At 45.7% G+C, this 12,402-nt stretch overlaps 1 protein-coding gene across 1 annotated transcript in view; it reads right to left on the bottom strand.

The window, feature by feature from the left end:
* The window catches only part of GRAMD1B (GRAM domain containing 1B), a 213,020-nt gene that overhangs the window by 189,427 nt on the left and 11,191 nt on the right, over nt 1-12,402 (bottom strand). The gene's annotated exons all lie outside the window — the stretch shown is intronic.

Raw genomic sequence — 12,402 nt, 5'->3', positions numbered from 1 at the left:
AGACTGGCCCTAGAACTGATCCACCTCACTGAGGAGTCCTCTGTCAAGATTGAGTCTAAAGAGCCCAGCTCCTATAGCAAAGAAGTTAACATGTACCCTCCCTCCCAGCCCAGCCCATCTGCCTTTCCAGTAAGTCTTACATGTAAGAACCAAAGTAGAGATGTGTGTATGTGTGTGCTCAGTCACTTAGTCATGTCTGACTCTGCGACCCCATGGACTGTAGCCCACTAGGCCCATCTGTCCATGGGACTTCCCAGGCAAGAATACTGGAGTGGGTTGCCATTTCCTCCTCCAGGGGATCTTCCCAACCCAGGGATAGAACCCACGTCTCCTGCACTGGCAGGTGGATTCTTTACCACTGGGCCACCGGGGAAGCCCCAAGTAGAGATGGGAGCTTTCAGACAGACCAGGAGGAACACAGATAATGCACCTTGAAGTCCAAGATGCGGTTCTTGTCTTTTCTGCCCTTTCTATGAGTCCAGGATGTTTCTGTGCCAGGATGAAAGTCACAACAGCATGTCACAAATGTCCCTAAACTGAGGAGAAACCACATTCCTAAAGACCACCAGAGCTCTGCGAGAAAACACACCCCTTCAGTTTGTGTGACAGCTGGCCCTGGATCCACCATGCCCTGCAGTGACACCTGGGGAGTGGGGCATGGCTCCAGGCATCCTGACACTGCACAACCTCCCCAAGGCCGGGAATCTGGGGGAAGTACATTTCGCTCAGGGTGAGAGAGACCGTAGCCAAAAAAACTAGAGCCAGTTGTTCAGTCACTAAGTTGTGTCCTACTCTTTGCGACCCCGTGGACAGCAGCATGCCAGGTTTCTCTGTCCACTGTCTCCTGGAGTTGGCTCACGTTCATGTTCATTCAGTCGACGATGCCATCCAACCATCTCATCCTCTGTTGTTCCCTTCTCCTCTTGCCTTCAATCTTTCCCAGCATCAGGGTCTTTTCCAATTCCTGGCCAGAGCCAGACCACCCATAAACGTCTCCCTGGAAGAGTGGCCTATCTTGTTTCTGACTCTTTTCCACATCCGATCACTGGCTCTCTCAAGGGGGCTCAGTATCACTCTATTTTCACTCCTGGATGTGTCACGGAAAGGAGAAACCCCTTGCCATCAGGTGTCAGGCCGGGCAAGCAGCCGGACACTGCATCCGGCTCTGGGAACGCCAAGGAGGCCGGGCTGTAACTCCACTCTTCAGGCTCCAGAACTAAGCCACGGAGTTGCTCACTGCCTTGGATTTCCTCCAAGGATGAGTGCTCTGCCGGGGATCTGATAACTTCTTGGTACAGGGAACCTACTTGTTGAGGGGCTGTTGAAGTCAGAGAGCCGGGTCTCGGGTGTTTAGCGGGCAACAGGAAGGTGAGTCACTACCATTCACCAGGAAGCCACAAAACACAACGAGACAAAACAAAACAGAAGGGTCCACAGACAGGTGCCCAAGGACCCCATGGGTACTTGGGGGAAAGGGAGAGTCACCAAGGGCAGCCCCCTTTGACTTTGACTGTGAGCCCTCTGAATTTAAACATATGCCTCTTAAAAGGAAGAAAACTCAGCAGTTTCCTCTTCCCACACACCTCACCCACTTTTCCACCCACGAGAGATTCTGGATCTAAATTCCTGTGAGATTTAATTTAAGCCTTGTGCCCAGCAGACCTGGAGAACGATCATTTACGTCTCTTCTGGCCTGAGGGAAAACCTCCTCCACACTCAATCTGTGAGTGTTTCACTTGGCTGGAAAGCAGACACGTGAAGCCCTTCACCACTGCCCTGGCTCACCTCCACCTGCACTCTTGGCTTCAAGAAAAGAAAGTACTTGTCACCCAATAAAACTCTATTTTTTTAGGTACAATAGTTAAGCCTTCGCCTTCCAATGCTGGAGATGAGGGTTTGATCCCTGGTCGGGGAGCTAGGATCTCACACGCCTTGCGGCCAAAACCACCGAAACATACAACAGAAGCAATACTGTAACGAAGTCAATAAAGACTTTAAAAATGGTCCACATCTAAAACATAAAAATTAAAAAAACCTTTCTCAAAGCACATCCACCAGAAACTAACACAACACTGTAAATCAACTCTGTGCTAAGTCGCTTCAGTCATGTCTGACTCTGTGCGACACTATGGATGGTAGCCCTCTAAGCTCCTCTGTCCGTGGGATTCTCCAAGCAAGAATATTGGAGTGGGCTGCCATGCCCTCCTCCAGGGGATCTTCCCGACCCAGAGATGGAACCCATGTCTCTTATGTCTCCTGCATTGGCAGGCGGGTTCTTTACCACTATCACCACCTGGGAAGCCCCAAAATCAACTCTCCTTCAATTTAAAAAAAAAAAGTTTTTTTTAAAAACACATTCCTCATTCCACCACCCTCATCTGTTTACTTGTTCCTATCAAGTAAGATGATAAATGGGACATTAGTTTGAAAATGAAATGCCCTCCAGCTACAAGTCATCATTACAGTGAAAACTCTACGCACATTGAGGGAAGAATGAAGTTTGTCCTTCTTTGGATTCTGTCCAGGGTCCTGTGTGTTCTGTTTGTAGAGTAACCTTTACACTTTCATAAAGAGCCTTCATACATAATATTCTATCTTCCAGTGACCCTAGCAGATGTTATTACCTTCATTTTGTAATTTATTGAAGTGAGACACAGAAAGATATCCAAGGTCGCAGATAAAAACACAATAACTGATCCATGACAAAGCCTGAACTTGAGCCAGGGTCATCTGAAGCTAGTTAGAGGCCACCCAAATCTCATCAAATGAATCAGCTCTGGACATCAGGTCCCTTGGAAGCAACATAATTTTACCAGCCCTGATCTTAGTTGGCTATATCACTAAACGACATGAAGCCATTCAGTTCCAACCATTATTTTACAAGTGAGGAAATGGAAATGCAAAGTTTTGAAAAACAATTTCTCAGAGGAGCTGGTGTCAGGGGGTCAGGACTAAAGAGCTTCAGTCACTGCATTTTTCCCCAAGTCCCCCCCGTCCCCCAGCACTCATCACTTCTCCCCCATATTTGGCTCTCAGCTGACTCAGAGGTGCCCTCACCTCTGGCCCTCCAGACAGGTGGTGCCGAAACACACAGGCCTCCCTTCCCCCAGCTCACAGCCAGGCTTCTGACTTTAATGAAAGGAGCTCATATTACCAAGCAACTGTTGTTTATTCTCAACTGTTCAGGCTCCCTTTTCCTGCAGACACAAGACACCCAGCACCTGTCTTATTACTCTGGGAGACCCACAAACTCCAGAGTCCATTATTAAGTAGGAAACTTCCAGGAGGGAACTTAACTGAAACATAGCAGCTATGAAGCTAGATTCCTCCCGGATGCACATCCAGGTGAGTGGGAAATGGAAGGAGCAGGCCCCCACAGACCCACATCCCTCCAGCCCCAAGGATGCCAAGGGCAGGCAACTCCCAAGAGCACGTACAGGTGTGTCCCCTCCAACACGGCTGCCACAAAACAGTCAGTACCCCCCCTCAAGGAGAGGACACAGAATCTCTCTCCCGCCTGGTATCAGAGTAGCCAGACCCAAGGGCTCCCATGGAGTGGAGAAAGAAGCAGGAAGTGGGCATTCACAAAGAGGAACTTGCTGCCATCAGAGAAACTGGAAATTCTGATAGAACTGTAGATGAGGCCATGAGAGCAGTGTAATAAACTGTCTTCAGATACAAAATGAAGCACGGCTGGGTGGGACACAGAAACTCTCCTTCTGTTACCGAGCAAGCAAAAATGAGTTTGGGACTTTCCCTGTGGCTCCAGTGGCTAAGACTCTGTGCTCCCATTGCAGAGGCCTGGGTTCAGTCCCTGGTCAGGGAACTAGATCCCACACGCCACAACTAAGAGTTCACATGCCACAGCTAAAGATCCTACATGCCGAAACTAAGAAATGACATAAATAAACAAAAGGGGCAATGAGTTTGTTAGCACTCAGGGTGGGAGATTCAGGTTAGATGATAAACATTTCCCGAGAGGAAGGCCAGGTAAGGGCTGCGGTGGATGATCAAAGATGGTGACAGGGCAGCTTTCTTTGCATGGCTCCAAAGGTAACTGGAACCTGATTAGAGGCAGAGGCAAGGAAGAATTTTCTGGTAAAGGCCCAACCATCATGGATCTGTGGAGCCCAGATTCTCTCTCTCTTAAATAAAAGCAACACTTAGGCCTAAAACAAAGTCCATCTGAACTGATACATTTCTGACTCCAGCCATTCTGATTACTGGATACTAAACACCTCTCTGAAACTCACAAGAAGCTTTTGTATCTTGCACCGTGACACAGAAATACAGGGACCAATGACTAGGGTGGTGAGGGACAAGGAGCTGGCAGTAGGGACTGGGGAGACAGGTGGAATCGGAGACCATAAGCATCAAGCTGTCCCCTGGTGGCTTGAGTCTGTTTCTTCCTCTAATCCCTACCTCATTGCCCCAAGCACGAGTTCCCTACTGAAGCCATCAGTGGGGTTTCCACATTCAATCTATATACTTAGAAGGGGTCGGAGGGTGCTGGCTAAACACAACCTAAATAAAACCACAGTGGACCAGCCTCACCTCTGGCTTCTGAAGAAAAGAAAGAGCTTCAGGACTTTTCCCCAAGTTTCAGTTCCCAAGGACTGTGCACTGGCAAGGCCTCTCAGCCCTGGGAAATGCACAAGGTTGACGGCATGCTTCCGCCAGCCTCTGTGGGGGTCAGGGTGAGCAATGACGTCACCCCAGGAGGACTGTCGCCAGATAAGCCTCCCTGGTTTAACTGCTCATCAAAAGACTTAGGGGTCAAACCAGACTCTTTTGCACAACACTTGGCTGACCCTGTTTTTTCAGACAGGCATCATCACTTGTCCTCTAAATCTTCCAAGGACATCGGGGCTGGAAAAGACTTCTGCAGTCACTCCACCCATCCATTCCCGGGGGAGGCAGCTGACCTGCTTTGGGTGGTCTGCTGCTTTCCTCAGAAGGGTCCTCAAATACTGTGGGTGCTGTAAACTAGCGACCGCGTGCACAGGCTCACATGGCTGCTCTCTGCTCTTCTAAGCCCTTCCCCCACTTACCAGCTATTAGATTGGGGGTGATTATTTAATTTCTCAGTGTCTCTGTTTCCTGTATTAAAAAAAAAAAATCAAGATAATCAACCATGTCTCCCTCCTAGAGCTGTGGTGAGCCTCTGAACAGCGTAAGGCACTTATAATATTGCTTGGCACATAGTAAGCGTGCTATAAATGTCGGCCTTTTTGTACCTAATTAAGTCTCCGTTATAAGACCTGTATTAGGAAACATGACTACTCCTGTTGATTTTCCACCCAGTTTAATTCTAAGAGTCCTTGTTAAGCTAGAGAACCACATGAGGTTGCTCGGTAAGCCCTGGGGAGACAGCAAGCTAAGAAGGACAAAGTGTGTGCATTGGAGCATACAGTCTAGCAAGGCAGAATTAATGAAGTGCAAAATATAAGTGCAAACAGGTGTGAGCAGAAAATCAATTTTAAGGAGAGGGGAAAAGGTGGTCCAGGCAGGCTCCATGGAGGCATTAGTACTTAAGACTTAAAGTACGAATTTCACTAGAAAAGATGAATGGAGCACTCTGGAGTAAAAGAACTGTTTGAGTAAGGGGAATGAAAAGAAGAAGAAGAAGAAGAAAACCCCTGGGGAGTTTTGGAAAATAGAGAAGTCAGGGCTTATGGTAGGACACATAGAGGAGGCAAGGCAGGACAAACAAGAGGGTCAGACTGGTGAGTATTCAAAGTTTAGTTCTATTCTTTATTTTTTTTAAATATTTTGTTTGTTTATTTGGCTGTGTCGGGTCTTAGTTGTGGTGTTCAGGTTCTCTAGCTGTGGAGTGGGGGCTTAGTGGCCCCATGGCACGTGAGATCTTAGTTCCCCGACCAGAGATGGAATCCACGTCCCCTGCATTGCAAGGCGGATTCTCAACCAGTGGGCCACCAGGGAAGTCCCTAGTTCTATTCTTTAAACAAAGGGATGCTATTCAGGTTTTGCTGGGGGGTTTTTTGGGGGGCGTGACATTATGGACCTGTGTTTGAGGAACATCAATTCTGGTGACAGTGTGAAATACATACTGGAGAAGCAAAAGATGGGACACACAGAGGCCAATTCAGAGACTGTCATTCAATCAGTCTGTGTTTTTGGAGTATCGACTACATGCATGCATGGCAAATACTGCAGGTAAGAGATGGAGAAAATCTGAAACAAGCTGGGAGAAAAATGTGGAATGAGAGGAGATGGGCAAGGAAAAGAAGAGTTCTACAAAGATTTATTCAGAGATGTAGATTGGAAGAAAACCAAGAATGTGGGATGAATCAGAAGTCAAGAAAGGGAAGGAGCCTACTACAAGCCCGGTACCAGGCTAAGTGCTTCACACACAAAATCCCATTTGACCCTCCCAACCGCCCCGAGAAATAGACATCAAAAGTTCCATGTTAGGAGGAGGAGAGATTTTAAAAGGTGCCTGACTTGCCCAAGTTCATACAGGGAACAAATGGAAGAGGAGCACAAATTTAAACCAAGATCTCTGTGCTTTAAAACTCATGCTTTTTCAATTACACCACATATCAGAAAGGTGAGTGATGCCAAATGCTGTCACAAAATCAGGCAGGAGGAAGACAGAGAGAATCCCATTAGATTTTGTAATGGGTCGTTGGTGTTCTCTGTGGGAACAGTGGTGATGAGAGCAGGAGAGGAAACGGGACTGCTACAGGTGGTAGAGTGTGGAGTGAGGCAATACACGGAGGCTGCAAAACGAGACCACGAGTCCCAGAAACCAGGCAGTGAAAGGAGTGTCTTTCATTCCCATTCATTTTTAAATAGTTATTGAGCATTTTCTATGTGTTCAAGTCTCTTCTAAGGATCTGGAATTAGACTGGGAAAAATTGTGTGTGTGTGTGTGTGTGTGTGTTATTGTTGGTAGATGTTATGTTTCAGAGGAACAAAATGTGACTGTATGATTATGCCATTTAAAATGGAGTTCTGCCTATATCTAAGAAACTGAAGCTTGGAGGTGTACCTGGTAATCTAACAAATCAATCAAAAAGTATTTAATATGCCTGGATTCTAAGTATACCATAATACTGGGTACTGTGAAACGGTTCTGAAAAGTTTCTGTAACACTATTCATTTATTTCTCAAAATAACTCTTGAATGTTTATCAAAGATGACCCTGGCTTCAAAACTTGAGGTGGCGGTGCAGGGAGAGCAGAGAACCAATCTAAGGACTACAGTTTAGTACTAAAACCTACTTTGATAGAGGCATGTATCAAATGCAGTGTGATCCCAGGGGACAGAGAGTTTGATCCAGAAAGAACTTCATGAAGGAGGCAGTATCTGCCCAAGGTAGAAGGTTAGCAGAGGAGTTTTCTAGCTATGCTGGGGCAAGGGCGGGGGCATGCTTCCAGGCAGAAGGACCACCTACACAAAGGCACAGAGGTATACAAGAGCGCAGGATATATTCTTGGAATCACACACAGAACAGTCTGGATCATAATGTTAGGTGATGGATGAGAGCAAGAGATTACATCTACTATAAATCTTCCTTCTTGCCCATTTAAACACAGATTAATTGAGCACGCTGTGTTCTAAGTGCTGGAAAACGGGTTGGGAGAATTTGGGTATGCACATAACCAAGTCTGTGCCCTGGAGGAGTTTACATCCTGTTGATTACAAAATTCCAGAATGATGGAACAGAGATTTCAAAGATCTGACCTAGCCATCACTTTACCCCCACTGTTCATTCTGTTTTAGAGATTAGAGAAGGAGGCACAGGGAGGTTACAGACAGTTAACTAGTTGTACAGCAGGCAGGTGAAGTTTGACAGGTGACAAGGGGCTTTGCATGTAAAGGCCAAGACAAAGACTTGGGGGCTGAACTCACTCAAAGAGAAGGGCCCCAAAGGTCTAGGAAACAATCCGGTTAAAGCACTAAAGGAACTACTTAAGGCTTTGATTTCCAACAGCAACTCGGCAGTTTCACCTCTCTTACATCAGAAAACTAGCCCCCTTTTACAGACAACCCTGGATCCCATGGACAGAGGAGCCTGGCGGGTCACAATCCATCCAGTCTGTAAACCAGTCAGACATAACTTAGCGACTAAACAAAAATAATAAACCCAGGTCCAGAGCGGTAGAGATGTTGGAGCAGCTCGTGCGTGCTCCACTGCTCTGTCATGTCTGACTCTTTGTGACCCCATGGGCTGTAGCCCACCAGGCTCCTCTCTGTCCATGGGATTCTCCAGGCAAGATACTGGAGTGGGTTGCCATTTCCTTCTCCAAGGGATCTTCCTGACCCAGGGATGGAACCCGCGTCTCCTGCATTGGCAGGTGGGTTCTTTCCCACTGAGCCACTTGGGAAGCCCAGGTATTAGAGCAGTGGGCTCCAAATCACTTCCAGGGTAGAGCAGGACCGTGGTAATTTCTCATGCTGGGGTATGATGCTGAAACTGTAAAAACTGCCCAGTTTGGTCTGATGGGACATAACAGCGTGTTTGCCAAGCACGACGGAGACACTAGCCTTTACATATCACTTCAAACAAAAAATTGAATTATTTTGTTGTGACACAGGAAGGCTTTTCAGCCATGGCTCCTATAATCCAAGTACATAGAGTACATTCCCATTGCAGCCCCAGTCGTTTATCCTTCTACAAGAAGGGAGCAAGTGTAAACAATTCATTCCTGTAAAATTCTGCATTTAGTGGGAGCTGTTGCCTTGAAATGAAAGTCACACTTTCCAGTGTTCCCACTTTTCATGAATGGCCCACCAGCCTGGACCCTGGCTGTACTCTGCCTCCAACTGCCCCCTGGTGGCAATTCCGTTGCTCACATTCCCCCCACTCCCGTTCTGGGAGCTGAGATGATGGACCTTCCGATTCACCTCAATTCAGTGACTGCACAGTATTTTAAACACCCTGAAATTGGAATTGCGGAATTGGTTATGCTGGGTAATCTCTGAAGACTCTCACAGTCTATGAATTGAAAAGGTTTACTTCACTTAAGCCATCCTGGTATATGAAAACACACATTTTAAAAACATGAGTTGGGGCAACTCCCAACTAATTGAGGCAACTAGTTGGACTAGTTAGGTTAGGACTCCAGACTCTCACTTCACGGGCTCAGGTTCAATGCCTGGTTGGTTGGGGAACTAAGATCCCTCATAAGCTGCATGGCACAGTAAAAAAAATATATATATATCTATATATATATACATGAGTTGGAATGATCATCATTGAATAAAATCATTTCTTTTACCAAAACAATTCATTAAAATAGACTGTTTCCTTACGGGTAAGAACACTTTTATCCTTAAATTAAGTGACTCGAATAAGGCACATTCAACAAGGAAACCTCCCGCTGAATATCAGATGTCCACATGAACATAAAACATCACTGAATGCTGAGTGACCTCATTTCTTTATATTTCTAGGAAAAGAAAGCTCCATTTCTCATAACCACCACTCCCATGATGTAAATTAGTACTTTGAGAAGATATATTAATTCTGTCTGACAGTTGGAAAGTTTTATGAGCAATAGACCTTCCTTAGGCAATAGAATTATAAGCCTGAAAGAAACATCAGATACTTGGTCCAATCTCATTAAATATCTGGTCCATTCTTCCTCTGCCCTGTCCCACCCAGGGTCACAGATGAGAAACTACGGCATTAGTGAGATCAACCCTGGACCAAGGTCATATAGCTGAAATGGAAATTGCTTTCTGTAAATCAAATATCTTTTGGTCAAATTCTACTTTAATTGCTTTCAGTGTTATTCTGGAGGTCGTATTTTGACCTCAAAGAATAATTAAAATACAAATGGTACTAAGGAGTCCAAATACTCTTTCTGCTTTTGTCCACACACATTCTGTGCGCATCTAATTCTCTCATAAGCCCACAGAGAGCAAGAAGTTAAACACAAATACCTCGCTAGAACTGATCTCAACACATGAATGATCAGATTTGCACAAAAGACATAACAATGTTTATTTACTTTTGGAAAAGCCTTTCTGCTTTACACAAATAGAATCCCTTTCTGTGGGAAATTCCCCTCATGCATTTTAAATATTACTTGATGTATACACAACTTTGCAACAACACTACTACTTGGTAAAAGTATGTGTGTAAATAATCAACGAACACGTTCATATCCTTTCATTTCAAAGCAAATATATAATAACAATGGCTTGAACCATATGAAAAATCCGTTTCAGCTGAGCATAGATTAGAAATTTTCCAGTGTCCTAAAAACTTGAAGATTGATCTAAAACTTCTTGAGCCAGGCACTCTGTTTTCTCAATTAAGCCTCACAAAAATCCTGAGGTGGTGCCAACTTCCCCATTTTAGAGATGTGGAAAACGAAGCCCAGAGAAATTAACTTCAGGTATTAAGCTATGATTCAAACCCAAGCAGTTTGAATCCCAGTGTTTTCTCCACTCCTCTATATTACTCTATTTCAACTTCCTGTAAAAAAAATATACTTTCAGCCACTATTCAAACTGGTTCTCTCTGCCATTTTTTGTGATGGCTTTCATTTGATTTGCAATCTGGTAAATAAATTGATATCTGGGGTTGAAATTTTGCAAACTAAGACCTTCTGCTTTCCTAACTCAGTTTCTATTTGTTCCCTATCTAAAACACACCACAAAGCTAATACCAATTTCCTTGGGCCTTCCTACTGAATTCTAAATATTTTAAAAAGAAACTCTATCCCCAGTATTTGGCAGAACCCGCTTTGCCAGAAGTGCTTGCAAGAAATACTTTTCTTTGGCATGTTTAGGCCACCTAAGCAGATTCTCATTTGCAGCGAATGATGTCCTAATTCCTAACTGGTACCCAAGTGTCTCTAACACCCCTTACCTGGTACAAAGTCCACCTGTAGATCTCAGGTGGGTCAGCAGGGCTCTACAGGAGCCATCCATCACTGAGACTGTCCACACAACACTCTAAGTGGGACCTGCGCACAACAGCTCCAGGCTCCACTAAGTTAGTTTGCTAAAACGAGGCTGGCCACCACCTGCTGAAATGGTAGCTTAGCAAACACTAAAGGCTTTTAAAAGTAAGTTCTCTGTGATCTTTGTGTTCTAATTTAGCTTCCAAAGGTAGATCTAACTTGTTTTCAGGACTTTGGAAGGCAACGGTTTCAATCTTGTCAGCCAGGGCAAAGTCTAGGTTCTTGAAGGCTGGCTCACATGATCTCATTCCCTGCAAGTTCAGCCCTGCATCCTTGGACCTTGGAACCAGGACAGTAGGTTTCATCCCCGCCAAAATAAAATCTCCCCAGCTTAACCAAAGAACAACCAGTCAGCGCTCATGGTCCCACTGTCCTACAAGAAGGGTCCCACCAGGATACTGAAAACCTAGGTTCCTTCCCTGCCTCTTTCTCACTCTCCCCTTTTGTTTCTTCCCTCTCTCTGTCCTTCTCTCTCTTTCTGTGTCTCTCTTTTGTGCGCACACACACACACACACACACACACACACACACGAGCAATTCTCCCCACTTTCTTAAGTAACCAGACACTGCTCAAACAAAAACAAATGGTGAGTTTCCCATCGGGGGAGGTAAGCAAGCAGAGACTGACCACGTTCTTGCACTGAGGTTGAGACCAGACGACACTGCGGGGCACTTCCAGGTGGAAGGCTGATAGTATCCCAGAGGTTCTGAGGTTCTGGAAAAAGCCCATACGTGTTCTTCTAATTGTTCTTTTATGATTTCTTCTCCTTTTCTTTTTTGAGAATGTCCTCCACACTCATTTAAATCAATCCTTACTTGTATATGGGCTTCCCTTGTGGCTCAGCTGGTAAAGAATCTGCAAGCAATGCGGGATCCCTGGGTTGGGAAGACCCCCTGGAGAAGGGAAAGGCTACCCACTCCAGTATTCTGGCCTGGAGAATTCCATGGACTGTATAGTCCATGGGGTCGCAAAGAGTCAGACACAACTGAACGACCTTCACTTCACTTACTTGTATATATGTGTATTAAAAACAAACCCTTGGTGCACTTTACCCACACTGTTTTGCAACACCTCTTTTTCCACACCATGTCATAATTACTGGCAAGCATTTTCCACATCCCACCTCCCCTCAGACTGTATCGTCATCAAGGCAAGATTTCTGCCCCGTTCATCTCTGTCATCCTGTTACGAAGCTCACTGCTCCACACGGTGTATCTGCTCAGTGAACATCCGAGAGTGAAGATATGGTGGGTGGGGCAGTGCTGGGGGTGTAGGGGGGTGGTCTGAAGAGGCACCCAGTTGGCTTCCCACACATGCTCTCTGGGGACTGCCTGCCCTTCTAGAGAAACGGAGGCTGAAGAACACGGTCCGTTGCAGCCCCGCAGTGTCCCTTGGGACAGCTCTGACCATGGTCATTCCTTCCCTGAGATCATCACTACACTCAGCCTGCATCACACA

This window comes from Bos indicus, chromosome 15 (genome assembly GCF_029378745.1).
Source record: "Bos indicus isolate NIAB-ARS_2022 breed Sahiwal x Tharparkar chromosome 15, NIAB-ARS_B.indTharparkar_mat_pri_1.0, whole genome shotgun sequence".
NCBI classification, from domain to species: Eukaryota; Metazoa; Chordata; class Mammalia; order Artiodactyla; family Bovidae; genus Bos; species Bos indicus.
Note: the sequence above shows the minus strand (reverse complement) of the source record. Positions and strands in the feature narration are given on the sequence as shown.